This window comes from Ursus maritimus (assembly GCF_017311325.1).
Source record: "Ursus maritimus isolate PB19 chromosome X unlocalized genomic scaffold, ASM1731132v1 scaffold_X1, whole genome shotgun sequence".
NCBI classification, from domain to species: Eukaryota; Metazoa; Chordata; class Mammalia; order Carnivora; family Ursidae; genus Ursus; species Ursus maritimus.
The window spans coordinates 118,256,396-118,270,055 of record NW_024423319.1 but is presented as its reverse complement, the minus strand read 5'-3'; the positions used below and the strand labels follow the sequence as shown (position 1 = coordinate 118,270,055).

Here is a 13,660-nt window from a genome sequence, read left to right as displayed (position 1 = left end):
CCCCCCCCCCCCCCCCCCCCGCCACGTGCAGGTGCACGTCGCCCTATGGGAATCGAGGAGCTGGTACCAACTCAAGAGAGTGCTCTGGTTGCTACTTCTTGCTGGAATAAAGTCTGTGTCTCTGACCAGGGCTCTGGTGCTTTCCGTCAAGATATGTCCATGAAAAAAAAAAAAAAGATATGTACATGAAACCGGGGTAGGCTGACTCGTTAGCCTGCAGGAGGATAAAATCTCAGACTTTGCGGTTTCTGACCAGACAGGAATGCGCAGAGCCTGGGAAAGGTGACTGTACTAACAGGAGCTAAGCTTTGGTGGGGGGGGCACGGCCAGCTTTCTCCACAGGGCTGGAGCTAGGGCAAGAAGCTCACGCAGCCCAGGAAAGGCACCTAGCCCAGTGAACAGTTTTGAGCTTTGCAAATGTCTTCTCTTGGGCTGTGGCTGGTCTTTCCCTCCATAAGGATGGTCTATCTGCTATCGGTGTTTTGGGGATGTGTTCAGACTTGCTTTGTACACTTTTACCAGGTCTGCATTTGTAAATGTTCCATGTGTGTATTGACTAATTGTCGTACGTCGGCTTCTGTGTATGCCCCGTTAACTCAAGATAAACAGCAGCAGCTATAGTGACTAACCGGAGCGGGGTGTACCTGCGGGTTGGTTAAAAACAGGCGGAACTACAATACTCAACAATAACCACGTGCAAGGGGGCAGGTGTTTCTGCAAGTTAGAATGTTCTGGGCTGCAAGATTTTATTTATTTATGTGACAGAGAGACAGCCAGCGAGAGAGGGAACACAGCAGGGGGAGTGGGAGAGGAAGAAGCAGGCTCCCAGCGGAGGAGCCTGATGTGGGGCTCGATCCCACAACGCCGGGATCACGCCCTGAGCCGAAGGCAGACGCTTTAACGACTGCGCTACCCAGGCGCCCCCGTCCTATGAATTTTCTTTAAAAAGAGAGGAGACTTCTCCCAGAAGCCTTCCTATCCTATGTCCCGTCACATGGCTAGAATCGGGTCACACTGGTTTTCCTGAAAACAGGACTAGGCAGAAGATGATAAGGTTACTCGTGTTGAGTTGACTCTCAGAGCAAGAGAAGGAGTTGGCTTTCCCTTCAAGAGACCTGCTGTGCAGTTCAGGGCTGGATACCTGAAAAATGTTTGGATTCTTTCAGGTAGGAAGGAGAGTAGGTGGGTGCTGGGTAGGCAACCCAAAGCCTTCGCTACAGGTGACCAAACTGTCAAACTCACCAGTAAAAGCCAAGCAATCCAATTAAAAACTAGGCAAAAGACATGAAGAGCTATTTCACAGAAGAGGATATACGGATGGCAAGAGATGAAAAGGGGCTCAACTGCACTGGCCGTTTGAGAAATGCAAATCAAAACCACAATGAGATACTATTGCACACCCATCAGAAAGGCTAAAATTTAAAAACAGAAACAATAGTGACAACACCAAATGCTGATGAAGATGTGGAGAAACCTGTCCGTTTTTTTTTTTTTTTTTTTGGTAAGATTTTATTTATTTGAGAGAGAGGAGAGGGTGTGCTGGGAGAAGGGCAAAGGGAGAGGGAGAAAGGGTCTTAAGCAGACTCGGTGCTGCGTGTGGAGACCGACTCGGGGCTCGATCTCACGACTCTGACATCACGACCTGAGCTGAAACTAAGAGTCTGTCGCTTAACCGACTGTGCCATCCAGGTGCCCCAACGCTGACCATTCCTACATTAGTGGTAGGAATGTAAAATGGTACAGCCACCGGAGAAAACATTTTGACAGTTTCTTAAAAGGCTAACCATACACTCAGCCATATGAAATTCAAATTTCAGCATCAATAAAGGCAGTCTTATTGGTACGCAACCTTATCCAACCACTTCCGAATCACGCAAATACGTCATGCAGCTGCTTACAGGCTACCAAGGCAGAGACGGGTAGTTGTGACAGACCTACGGCCCGCAGTGACTCAAAGATTCACCATCTGCCCACTTACGGAAAAGGTTTGCTGGCCCTTGGCTTAGGTAAAATCAGCCCCCACACAAATACGTTGCAGTTAATCCGGCAACGGGACCCACCCTCCCCAAGATCCAATGAACCACGACTACATACGCCAACAGGACTGAATCCCACAGACGTGAAGTTGAGAAAAAGAAACCAGATACGAAAAAATACACATGGAACGCATCCTAGTGACAGGATATTTCAAAGCAGGCCTGACTGACCCAGGCTGGTAGGAATCAGGAGGCTGGTTACCCTTAGGGACAGTTTGGTGAGTGGAAGAGGCCAGGACAGGGTGTCTCAAGGGCCGACCCGGTGTCAGCTCAGCGGCTGAGTTCACTTCACAAACATTCACTGAGGTTCACACTTATGACTTACACGCTTACTTGTACTAAGTTACGCTTCAACAAAGATGGGCAGGAGAAGACAAGTGATGGGGGCACCGCTGCTTGGCCACGTCTGGGAACGGGTGGTGAAATGGAAGCAGGCCCAAATTTCTTCTGCACGTGCTCATGTTCTGTTTGTCGGCTCGTCTTCCCTAGCTCAGCTTTCGTTGTTTCCTACCTTTTTTCCTCCCTCGAGCAAGAGGAGCTCCTCTCAGCTTTGGCAGACCTATTGTGTGGGCAACAGGAAGTAGGGGGCTGGTATGCAGGTCTGAGCATTTGTCACAGATATTCATCACCAGGTGACAAATCACCTCCAAAATGAATGGCTTCAAAGATAATATTTTATGGTGTGTTCATGATTCTGTGGGTCAGGCAGGGCTCAGCTCTGCTCCATGTGGCTTCAGCGGCATTCACGCTGGCTGAAACGGAAGGTTCGAGAAGACTTCAACTTAGACAGTTGGTTCCTCAGTGTTCCTTGCCACATAGCCATCTTGGGCGGCCTTGTAGCAGAGCGGTCTCAGAGTAATCAGACTCCTTGCATGGTGCCTGGTTTCCAAGAACCAGACAGTAGAAGGGCCCCTGCTCTTAAGCCTGGGAAAGGAAGGCCTAGCCCGTCACTCCCATCCAGTTATACTGGTCAAAGTAAGAGGCTAAACAGACTCCCTCCTCCTGACATAAGGAACAGAAATGCATGTGTGACCTTCTTTAATCCACCCAGAACTTTATCTAGGGTGCTAGGACTGGGGTTGGCTGGAGCTCAGCACACTTCCTGGAGCCCTAGGGCTCCACTGATTACAGCAGAAACCTCCGGCCACTGGCCATCTCGCCGGAGCCTCCTGGGGAAACATCATGTTCCAACCACCCAAGCGCCATTTGCATTAACTCAGTAACAAATATACACACAACTGAATGACTGATAGAGGAAATTTGCCGAAAATTTAAGTTTTCATTTAAAACAAATGCTACTGGGTGATGGACATTGAGGAGGGGGCGTGACGGAATGAGCGCTGAGTGTTACATAAGACTGACGAGGCACTGACCTCTACCTCTGAAACCAATACTACTCCATATGTGAATTAATTGAATTTAAATTAAAAAAATAATTAAAAAAATAAAGATGTCAAAAAAAAAAAGAGCGGAAAAAAAAAGTAACTAGAACAAATGCTACCGTGGACTCTGTTGAGCAGAAACTGCAGCCGCACAACATCGCGGCAACAGCTGCTCGTGTTGCTCGGACGCTTCTCCACGCGGAGGCTTCCTAAACGGCCGCGGGCCTGGCGCTGTGGGCCGATGCGGATTCCGCAGGCCTGGAGTGAGGTGTGATGGTGCTGCCTGGTGGGCCACAGGGTAGGACTCTCAGTGTGCTTGGGCACAATCAGGCCACAGTGGAATTCAAACAGTCAGAGGTCAGGAACTTCCGAAGCGCACGGCGGCCTCAAACAGGGTTATTTGGACCCTCCATCAACACTCCCCAGGGCTAAGCCGGTCCTTTATAAGGACCCTAAACCAGCTGGCTAGGGGTGAAATAACGTATTCAGATGACAGCCAATCTCTCTCTCTCTCTCTTTCCCACACACACACACACACACCCCTATAGTGGATGAGAACATGACAAGAGCAGAGTATTAGACTCAGATTATGAGCAGAACAGAACACAAGCACCTCGGGAAGAATGCAACCTGACCTCTCTCCGACCTTATCAGGTCTAAGCGGGATCTGGAGGGCTGAGTAAGGTTACTGAGTGTGGGTGCAATGTATTTGGTAAATAGTATTGGTACTTGCTCATACGATTGCCATAGGCTTGCAAAGACGGACATGTGCTTTTTTAAATGTAAGCCCAGTAATTTGTAATTTGTACATTGTACAGCTCTTCGGAAGAGGTGATTAGAGCCCCCCGAAGTGGTGTGTGCGTGCGTGTGTGTGCAAAAGAGATGTATTCATTTTTACAGACTTGATAGTCAATTTATTTAAGTTACAGGTTCAAATGCCTTGTTTACCTTAACCTTTTAAGTTTAGCCTAGAAATCTTATTATTCTTTTTCTTAATTCATTTTTAATTCTGGCAAATAGTAACGACCACTTTTAAGGGGCCTCTGGAGAATACTTGATCCTACTTGCAAGCTTAGTTCATTAAATACTGTCCCGAATTTGCAAGCACATTTAAAACAGTGCGGGGCGCCCGGCTGGCTCCGTCGGTGGGGTGTGCGACTCTTGATCTCGGGGTTATGAGTTTGAGCCCCACGTTGGGCGTAGTGATGACTTAAAAATAAATTCTTAGAAAAACAAAACCCAAAAAAGGCCCTGAACACCCCACACAACTTAGTGTACTGCAGTCAGTTTCCTTTTTAATCACTTCAAGTGTCTCAATTAACAAATACATTTCCAAGTATGCAAATAACTTTTGAGTCTAATGAATTAAACATATAGTGAAGCTTAGGTTTTCTTTTCTTTCTTTCTTTTTTCCTTTTAAGATTTTATTTATCTGTTAGAGAGAGAGCACAAATGGGAGGAGGGGCAGGTAGAGGGAGAAGCAGGCTCCCCGCTGAACAAGTAGCCCGATGTGGGACTCGATTCCAGGACCCTGGGATCATGACCTGAGCCGAAGGCAGATGCCCAAAGGACTGAGCCACCCAGGCGCCCCAGAGAAAAGGAATGTCCCACCCATGGTTCCACTGGGGCTCGAACCCAGGACCTTCTGCGTGTATAGCAGCCGTGATAACCACTACACTATGGAACCTTCATTGTTCTTTTTTAAGTTTTCTTAAAAATGTTCCAAAACTGAAAAAGGAATGTTCCAATACTGTAGATAAAATTAGTTTTCAACGAAAATTACAAGTTTAGATAAATTACCTAATTATGCATTTTACAGTGGTTTCTAAAGCTCAGAAAATCTTTGAAACTTTATGAATGCATGAGATATCAGATACGCACAGATTCCTTCTTCACCCCAAATATGAATCCCATAGTTTCGATTCTCTTCAATTCCTGTACTTTTCCTAAATTCTCGATCTCAGAGGTTCATTCCCATTACAGATGATAGTTACCATCCCATGACTGAGCCCGCATACACACTCAAGATTTGGGCTGGCCCCTGGCTAGATTCCTGTCGGTGGCCCTAATGGGACACTTGAAGTCTATTAGTGATTGCTATGTCCTCCATGCTGTATTTCATGGGAGGTCTCAAGACCCTGACCCTTAGGGTTTTTTCTTTTTTTTAAGACCTTATTTTTAAGTAACCTGTGCGCCCCACGGGGGGCTTGAACTCATGACCCCGAGATCAAGAGTCACACGCTCCACCAACTGAGCCAGCCGGGCGCCCCCCTGTCCTTTCGTTTTCAGCTCCAGCTCTTGACTGGATTTTGCCTTTATGTGGTTCTCACCCTGTGTACTCTTCTCTCTAGCTCCAAAGACCTTTGCACTTGAGGAATCCTAAGATGTGTAAATACCCTTTTATCTGCTAATAAGACCTTGGGAATCCATGGAATCTTTCTAAAGGCTTTGATCAGACTGGGTTTGGATTTTAGGGCAGGATTGCTTAATAGGTGGTGGTGTTTTCTTCCCTAGAGGCACATCAAGTCTGGGCGCCTCTCTTTTTGTGGTTTCAGCAGGAAAGCATACTTTTTTTGCTATTCCAAATTACATTCAATTTTTAGTATCTCACAGGACCCTGTCTGAGCTGCGGTCGCCAAATCTGAGGTCATCTTAGTGACAAGGTGCGATGTAGGTAATGGCAGGCTAATTATTCATTCAACAAATATTTATCCATTACCTGCTCTTTGTAGGTCTACCGTAGAGAACATAAGATGCCCTTTTCCTTCTGTTGCTTCTTGCCCAGAACTTCTCAACCTCAGTACTACAGTCTGTGGCCTCTACTCACTAGATTCCAGCAGCTCCCGGTTTAGAACGAAAAAATGTTATGTCTCGGGCAATGTGAAATACCTGGTCTGGATCACATCTGTGGTGGGCAGAAGAATGGCCCCCCAAAGATGTCCAGACACATCCGAATCCCCCAAATCTATGTTTTTTACATGGCATATGGGACTTTGCAGATGGGGTTAAATTCAAGATCTTGAGATGGAACGATGAGTCTGCATTATCCGCGTGAACCCGCTGGAATCACACGGGTCCGCGTAGGAAAGAAGCAGGAGGTCAGTGTCAGGGAAGGAAGGGTGAGACGCAAGTTGAGGGTGGGAGAGGGACCCAGTTGCTGGAAAGGGCCATGAGGCAAGGAATACAAGCAGCCTCTAGATGCTGGAAAGGGTAAGGAAACAGAGCCTCCCCAGGAGCCCCCAGAAGGAACGAAGCCTGGCTGACACCTTAATTTTAGCACAAGAGATTCATTTGGGACTTCTGACCTCCAGAACTGTAAGATAATAAATGCCTGTTCTTTCGAGTCACTGTGCTTACAGTGATTTCTTACAGCAGCTAGAGAAAATGAGTCCAGTATCCAAAATTCAGATTCTATTGGCTCAGCTGCTTTTATGAAGCTCCGATGGAATTAAAACATTTTTTTGTTATGATGGAAATTTTAAGCATATATACGTGACAGAGAGCAGCATAATGAACCCCCTTGACCCATCACCAGCTTCAGCAATTATCAACTCACAATGACCTTGTTTCAAATCCACTCACTCCTGTCCTCCATCACCTGTATTATGTTTAAGCAAATCCTAGATATATCACGTTTCCCATAATTATTTCCAAATGCATTTCTAAAATGTATGGACTATTTAAAGTTTTTCTTTTTTTTAAGATTTTATTTATTTATTTGACAGAGAGAGAGAGCAAGTGCCCACAAGCAGGGAGAGCAGCAGGCAGAGGGAGAAGCAGGCTCCCTGCTGAGCAGGGAGCCCGATGTGGGACTCGATCCCAGGACCCTGGGATCGTGACCTGAGCTGAAGGCAGACGCCCAACCAACTGAGCCACCCGGGCACCCCAACGTATGGACTATTTAAAAAAAATAACTGAAATATCATTATTCAACCTAAATTAAAAAAAAAAAAGAATTCCTTAAGACCATCAACTCTCAAGGAGTATTCCCATTTCCAGTTGCCTCAAATATCACAGATGTTTTTTCCAGTTGGTTCATTTATTTATCTTTTAAAGATTTTATTTATTTATTTGAGAGAGAGCCGGAGAGAGAGCACGAGTGGAAGGGAGGGGCAGAAGCAGAAACAGACTCCCCACTGAGCAGGAAGCCTGACGCAGGGCTCGATCCCAGGATCCTGGGATCATAACTGGCAGAGCCACCCAGGCGCCCCTCCGGTTGGTTTGTTAATTGGGATTCAAATACAGCCCACACCATGCTACCGGTTGCTATGTCTCTGTAGTCTCTTTTTCATCCACAGGCTCCCTTTCCATCTCTTTTGTCCCCCTAGAAGTGTATTTCTCGAAGAAACAAGGTCATTGGTTGGGTAGAGTTTCCCCAGCTGGGATTTTGTTGATAGCATCCCCAAGATGTTAATATGGCCCTGTGATGTCTGTATTTCCTGGGAGCTGGTAATCAGATCCACAGGCTTTGATCCGATTCAGGTTTGACTTTTTGGCAAGACCGAGTCCTAGGTGGTGTGTTCTTCCACGGAAATGTGTCAGTGCTGGATGGCTATCTTTTCGTGATCTTAGCAGCCACTGAAGCTCAAGCCAAGATCCAGTCCATCCATGGGGGTGGGTGGGGGCTTCATTCAAATTCTGATTCCATCACTCCTTGAGGACTAGCCGAATGTTTTCAAGAAGAGACGCTTCTCTTATCTACAGGGTGGACACCCAGTGGTTCAAGACACTTGTTAACTTTGGGCAGCACACGGCAAATACGGACATTTCTGGCTTGCTTCTGGTCTGCACGGCATGCTGGCCATTTCTGTTTAGGGGACGGAGTCTTGGAGTCAAGCGTCACAGACCTGGGGCTCCTGGGTTTGGTGGGATTTCTGGGTGCTGTCAAGGTGGGTTTCTGTTTTCTGGGACTTCCTGGCATTGGTTGGGACTCTGAGGACAGAGTTCCATAGATTCCTGTCCCCACCGCCCACCTCAAGGCAATAGCAGGAGCCTGGGGACAAATGTGGAGGCCTATGAGTTTCCTGGGGCCGCAGTAACAAAGTAACAGACCGGGTGGCTTAAAACAACCGAAATTTCTTCTCTCACTGTTCTGGAGGCTAGAAGTCTGAAATCAAGGTCCTGGCAGGGCCGTGCTGTCTCCCTCCGAAGACTCTGGGGAGCATCCGTTCTGAGTCTTTCTCCCAGCTTCCAGTGCTGCGGGCATCACTCCAGTCTCTGCCTCCCTCATCACATGGCCTTCTCCCTGTGTGTCTGTGTCTCTCCTTTGTCTAAGGACACCAGTTATATTGGTTTAAGGGTTCACTCTACGTGGGTTTGAATTCATCTTAATTTAACTAATTACATCTGACCCTATTTCCAAATAAGGGCATGTTCACAGGTACCAGGCATAGGACTTGAACATTTCTTTTGGGGACATACTTCAACCCCCAACACCCGGGAACCCAGGGCATAGGAGTAGTGGACATTTTTCCTGCCAGCAAGGTTGTGCTGACCTCGGGGAGGTAGTTGGCCTGACAGAGAAGCCTTGGAAACGAGTGCTTTGATTTGCAGGGGCAGGGTCTTTTCCCCCAAACGATCTTCTGTGCTGTCACTGAAAATTGCAGAGCAGGGGAGGGAGAAGCAGGCTCCCCGCTGAGCAAGGAGCCCGATGACGTGGGGCTCGATCTCAGGACTCCAGGATCACGACCTGAGCCGAAGGCAGACACTTCCCCGACTGAGCCACCCAGGCGCCCCGGGCTTGGCACCTCTAAAATGATAAATAAATCCTTATTGATTATGAAGTTAAGGAAAACATTACCCAGATGGCTCTTGGAATCGATATTGTGAAATCCCCCCCAAACCATCCCCTTTTGTGTGTGTCATCCAGCGCTCTGCGCCCTGATGGGTCTGGGCACGGGGCTCCGTGAGCTCCCCCACCCCGCGGCCGCTGCTGGTTCGAACCACTCTGTGAGCAGAAAGAGTTGTGGAAACACTGAGCAACTGGTTATAAAGTCGAAAGATATGATTTCTAATTTATATGTTGACCTGACTGGACCATGTGGTGCCCAGATATTTGGTCTGTGTCTGTGAAGTTGCTTCTGGACGAGACGAATGTTTGAATCAATAGACTGAGGAAAGCAGATGTGGGTGGGTCTCATCCAATTTGTCGAGGGCTGAATAATACAGAAAGAATGACTTTCTGTGAGTAAGGGGGAAGTCCTTCTGCCTGACCATTGGGCTGGGACATCACTTTTCCTGCCTTTGGACTTGAACTGAAAGATCGGCTCTTCTTGAGGCTCGAGCCTGCTGGCCTTGGACTGGGTACACCGTTGGCTCTCCCCGGTCTCCACGTCGCTGTCTGCAGGTCTTGGGACTTGTCAGCCTCCATAATCACGTCAGCAAATTCCTTAGAATGAATCTTTTTATCTATCTCTCTAGCTACCTATCTATCATCTCCTATTGGTCCTGTTTCTCTGGAAAACCCCGAGTAACACGGAGGTCAGATGGGAACGCCAAGCTTCCGTCTCAGGGCTGATGCTTTATAGCAGTGGCCAGATCACATCGGACTAGTTACTTACATTCCCTGAGCCTTGGCTTCCCCACCAGAAAGCCTAGGCAGTACGAATGTCATCCTGCATCACACCTGTGCTGGGGGGGCTCTCTGCTTCCGCACCAGTGACACGTGGGGGTGAGCACTGTCTGTGGGGGGCTGTCCTGTGCATGGCGGGAGGCTGAGTAGCCTCCCTGGCTTCTACTCACCGGATGAAGTCCAACCTCCTTCCAAAAGTGTCTCGGGACACTGCCACGTGTCCCCTGGGGGCCACAATCGCCCCTGGCTGAGAATCACTGATACGTAACGACCATCTTGTAGATTTGCTGGGTTGTCGCTCCAGGATCTAGCGACGTTAACTGTGTTCCAAAGCTGTTCCATTCATGCTACAGAAGAGACTAAATCGTACCCCCAGTGTTGTCAGATGGAAAAAAAAAAAAAGTGGTTCATGACCCAGAGGCTGCTCCTTACTGTGTTGCCTAAATCCTCCTTCTTGTTTCTGTAAGCGGGAGACTTCCAAGCTGCTCGGCTTGGCTCACAAGGCAGAGGGCTGCAGTTTAAGGATCTGTTTTTCCAAATACACAGGGGACCAGAGTCATAATCCTGACCCAGAGAGCCCAGCCAGGAGGAAGCGTCTTGTAGTATGCTGGCTCATGGCAGCTGTGTCTTCCTAAAATTATGGTTTGCCTGGGGTACATTTTCAGTCTACTCGTTAGCATTTTGTTGGACATAACCCATGGGCTGGGAAGGAAAAGCGGTAAAAATGTAGCCTTGGGAGGGGAGACTTGGAGAGGAAGGAAGTGGGTGGTTCTGAGTGTTCTAAGTTTGGGAGAGAAATTGGTCTAACATTTTTTTTAATCTGAATTTTAATTCCTCAGGTACAAGTGGAGTGTGCCTGCAGCGTGACAGCCAGGACCCGTTCTAAGAAGACTGCTTTGTGCTGGGAAGCCGACACACAGCAGAATAACGCACTAAAATGGACCGAACGCAGGCTGCCCGGCTTATCCACACAGCTGACTTTTCCAGAATACCCGACGTGCAGTCTTTGGAGTGGAAGGTCAGGAAAGGAGAACCACCCGAATCTCCAAACTGGCTGTATCTACACATTTGAGAAAAGCGCTGTCAGGTTCTCCGTCCCCACTCAAAATCTAAACAACAGCCTTTCTGATCACAGTCAAGTAAGTGTCAAAGTTAAAGCCATAAAGCCACAAAATAAAACACCAGGGAATAACCCCACCCTGTCCCCATTCCAGTCCCCGAGCCTGCGGAGGGGTCCCAGGTTAGGGATTTTGGCATTTATCTCTTCCTTTGCAGTCCCTAAACCAGCGAGACAGGAATTAGCAGGAACCCCATCTAATCTCCTCGACAGCCTGTGGATTTGCATTATTTAAATATATGGGAAGTGCCCATAATTGAGTAATTATTCTAGCATTTAAAGAATGCCAAACAATGAGCCATTTCTTCTTCAGACCCAATCCGGCCCACTTCCGGTTTCCTCTCAGCTCGATGTGCAGAATTAGCCCATGTGTCATTTCCTAGAACACTTGACTGTTTACACAAGTAAGCAAGACTCCTTTGGCAGTATTTATTTCTCTCATTTTAGATACGACGATTGTGGCCTTCATGGTACCCCCTTTTCTAGAAGCTTCTCAAGCATCGAACGTGTCTAGATGCAAATTTGTACCTTGTATTTGAAAATGAAATAAAATAAGATAAAATAAAGACTCTCCTTCGGGAAGAGGAGTGGGGACAGAGGCGGAATCTAATTGAAAGTAAAAATCTTCAAACTCTGTGTTTGCTCATCTGGCATGCAAAGAGCGTGCTGCTTTTACTCCTTAACGAGCATTTGAAGGAAAATCTTCCGCAAGCTGTAGTTGAGTGCATTTTAACCACTGCAGAAAAGGGATTTCCCAGAAGGTCGGAGCTGCAAACAATCATCTGCACCTCAATTACCCAGAGCCTAAGTGGATTTTTCCTGAGCTGGTTTTCCATCAGAAATCTTGGTGAGAGGATAGGTCACAGCAATGTTTGTACTTTCGTTGTTGGCGAGGCTGCGGTTTTAATACAGAGGCAATAAAGAATGTGTGATTGTGCATTCAGCTCAGACCGAAGACTTCTTCCCCTCCAGTGTCCGGCGTGTGCCTCTGTCTTTAGTCCCGCATGGAAAGCCCCGCTGGACCGTAAGAAAGACGGGCCTTCTTCTCCCTGACAATTAGCACACGCAGATCATTCTTCCCAATGGCTGGCGGTGCTGGGGAGTCAGGACTCCCTTCCTCCGGCGCCTCCGGCCCAGCTGCCTGCACAGGTCTGCAGGGACCAGCAGCGGCTGCCTAGGGCAAACCTTTCAAGTCAAGAAGGACTAACGGTGCTGTCAACAGGCCTTGGGCACCCCAAGTTCTGGCCTTTTTCTTTAGTTAGCTCACTCAGGGAAGATAAATGCAACAGGCCTGCTGTACTTCTCCGAGTCAGAGAGCTCCAGGGGCCACCTGGGCATGTGGATAAAGCTTTTCCAGCGGGGGTCTCCCATCCATCTTCACTGGCACGCTGTGTCCCCCCTTTTTCTGAATTCTCCTCTAGTGACGTGCACATGAAATAAGGACTATCCGTAGATGTTGTCATGATGGTCAGATGGTTTATATTTGCTAAGTGCTTGGAAGAGAGCAAGCGGAGCGGACTCTCTCAGGCCAGGCTCCCTAGAAGCGGCGCCTGAGGTGGCCGTTCTCATGCGAGTGACTGGGGGGGGGGTGCTGGCTGAAGGGGGTTGGGAGGCAGGCGAGGGCAGGGCACAGCTAGCAAAGCCATGGCAGCCCATGGGGAACTCTGGTGTGTGGCAGCCAGGAGTTTGTCCCACGAAGGCAAGAGGCAGGGCCGTCTTGCTGCAGAATCAGTCCCTGGGGGGTGGGCAGAACCTCTCAGACGTCTGTCAGCCAAGGGTGACCCTCCCAGAACGGTCTGTGCCCCAGCCAAGGAGGTCTGGGTGGGATGCCGCATTTGCTGTGAGAATCAAGCATCTGGTGCCAGCAGCTCATGTGCCAAGGGAACAGGGCTCAGAACTTGGGAACCTGAAGGCCTGAGCCTCAGCTTCCGCATGGGAGGCGCCTTCCTTTGAGTCTCACGGGGCCTCCCTGAATCCTCGATTTGGGCTTGGAACCTGGGCTTCATCTGCAGACAAATCACAGTCGTAAGTGCCTTGTGGCGTGGGGGGTGCACAGGCTCTCTCTTGTTCTCTGTAGCATGCCAACACCCAGCCCAGTGCTTGTACACAGTAGGTGTGCAGCTCAGTCCCACCCGGTGTGCAAGACCTCCCATCCTCGGGGAAAGGCCAGTCCACTCTTGCCTCTCAGCTCCTAACTGGATGGGTCTCCCCCCACTCCCCTTACTCTTTATGTGATACTTTCTCTTCTTGCCTTTGATGTGTGGGTGTTCTCCTCTCTCTGTAGAGTCTGGCTTCAGTCTAACACACCCTGGTCCCATTCAGGGCAGATTTGAGCGACAGTACCCAGATTTGTGAAATTCTGAAAGGACATGATGCCTGGGAGAGTGGAACGCAGCTTCAGCCTGGCCACGTTGGGTGGCAAAGTGACTGCAGGGTGGGTGGGAAGAGAGAGAAAAAGCAGTGGCAGCTTGCTTGGCAATAACTCATGCTGCTCAGAAGGGAAGAGATCACAGCAGGGAGACTTGCCCTTGGGCATCCCCCCCCCCCCCCCCCC

The 13,660-nt window shown here is 48.7% G+C and overlaps 2 long non-coding RNA genes and 1 other non-coding gene across 4 annotated transcripts in view; 1 reads left to right on the top strand and 2 right to left on the bottom strand.

Moving 5' to 3' along the window:
- Positions 1 to 11,689, top strand: part of LOC103668089 — a 20,008-nt gene extending 8,319 nt beyond the window's left edge. The window contains exons 2-3 of the long non-coding RNA XR_005835884.1: positions 10,829 to 11,128; positions 11,554 to 11,689. This is a non-coding gene — a long non-coding RNA (uncharacterized LOC103668089). The remainder of the gene's footprint in view (positions 1 to 10,828; positions 11,129 to 11,553) is intronic.
- TRNAV-UAC lies at positions 5,033 to 5,105 on the bottom strand. Its single transcript has one exon. It is a non-coding gene; the product is annotated as a tRNA-Val (tRNA).
- LOC103668090 overlaps positions 10,788 to 13,660 on the bottom strand; it is a 4,004-nt gene continuing 1,131 nt past the window's right edge. Inside the window, exons 2-3 of one of the 2 annotated variants that reach the window (XR_005835887.1) lie at positions 13,331 to 13,533; positions 10,788 to 13,112 (exon numbers count right to left, since the gene is read on the bottom strand). This is a non-coding gene — a long non-coding RNA (uncharacterized LOC103668090). Of the gene's footprint in view, positions 13,113 to 13,330; positions 13,614 to 13,660 lie in introns of those variants that run through there. The other variant, XR_005835888.1, reaches the window with a different exon arrangement.